This window comes from Pyrgilauda ruficollis, unplaced genomic scaffold (genome assembly GCF_017590135.1).
Source record: "Pyrgilauda ruficollis isolate IOZ18807 unplaced genomic scaffold, ASM1759013v1 scaffold1432, whole genome shotgun sequence".
NCBI classification, from domain to species: domain Eukaryota; kingdom Metazoa; phylum Chordata; class Aves; order Passeriformes; family Passeridae; genus Pyrgilauda; species Pyrgilauda ruficollis.
Window position 1 is genome coordinate 1 of NW_024512900.1, and position 1,740 is coordinate 1,740.

Below are 1,740 nucleotides of genomic sequence, written 5' to 3' on the forward strand. Positions count from 1 at the left end.
GGGAGGGGGTTTATTTGGGGGGGGTGCGATGATGAAGGTGATGATGAAGGGGGGCTCCTTCTCCGGGAGATTTGGGGAGGGGTCTCGGGGATTTTTAGGTGAAATCCCACTTTTTTTTGGGGACAATCCCGGGTTTTTGGGGGTTTTTATTTTGGGGAGGGGTCTCAGGGATTTTTAAGGGCAGTCCCAGGGTGGTTTTGGGGAGGGGTCCTGGGGGTGGAAACGTGAGGGGAAAATGGGGGGAAATTGAGGGGAAAAGAGAGGGAAATTGAGGGGAAAATGGGGGAAAAATATGAGGGGAAAATGGAGGGAAAACATGAGGGGAAAATGGGGGAAATGTGAGGGGGAAATGGGGGAAAAATGTGAGGGGAAAATGGGGGAAATGTGAGGGGGAAATGGGGGAAAAATGTGAGGGGGAAAATGGGGGAAAAATGAGTGGAAAATTGGGGAAATGTGAGGGGAAAATTGGGGGAAATGTGAGGGGAAAATGGGAGAAACATGAGGAGAAAATTGTGGAAATGTGAGGGGAAAATGGAGGCAAATGAGAGGGGAAAATGGTGGGCAAAATGTGAGGGGGAAATGGGGGAAATGTGAGGGGAAAATGGGGGAAATGTGAGGGGGGAATTGGGGAAATGTGAGGGGAGAAAAGGGCGGGAAACATGGGGGAAAATGGAGGCAAATGAGAGGGAGAAATGGTGGGGAAAATGGGGGAAATGTGAGGGGAAAATGGTGGGAAAATGGAGGGTAGAAGGAGGAAAATTGATGGGGAAAATGGGGGAAAAGTGAGGGTAAAATGGAGGGAAAACACGAGGGTGAAAAGGGCGGGAAACGTGAGGGGAAAATGGGGGAAATGTGAGGGGAAAATGGGGGAAATGTGAGGGGAAAAGGGAGTGTGAACTGGGTGGGAAATGACCCCACTCTATATTTAGGGTCCCCAGTGCCACCCCCACTTCTTTGGGGGATTTTGGGGACAATTCCTGTGATATTTGGGGTACAAACACTGGGATTTCGGGGATTTTTGGGGTACAAACCCCAGGATTTGGGGGATATTTGGTGTATAAGATGCAGGATTTTGGGGATTTTTGGGGTACAAGCCCCACGATTCCAGTGATATTTGGGGTACAAACCCCAGGATTTCAGTGGTTTTTGGGGTACAAGCCCCAGGATTTTGGGGATATTTGAGGTACAAACCCCAGGATTTTGGGGTACAAACCCTGGGATTTTGGGGATTTTTGGGGTACAAACCCCACGATTCCAGTGATATTTGGGGTACAAACCCCAGGATTTCAGTGTTTTTTGGGGTACAAGCCCCAGGATTTTGGGGATATTTGAGGTACAAACCCCAGGATTTTGGGGTACAAACCCTGGGATTTTGGGGATTTTTGGGGTACAAGCCCCACGATTCCAGTGATATTTGGGGTACAAACCCCAGGATTTTGGGGTACAAACCCTGGGATTTTGGGGATTTTTGGGGTACAAGCCCCAGTATCTCATTGATATTCGCCCCAGGGAGGGGTCCCAGCACCACCCCCCAAAATCTACTCCAAGGGGTCCCCTCAGAGGGGGACAGCCAGGGGGGAAACTCGGGGACCCCCAAGGACCCGGATTTTGGGGGAATTTGGGGATTTTTGGGGCTCCCCAAGGGAACTTGGGGACTCCCGGGGGGGGGTCTTGGGCCCCTCCCCCTTCTCTGTGCAATAAAACCCAACCTTGGAGCGGCCCCCGGGTTTTTTTGGGGGG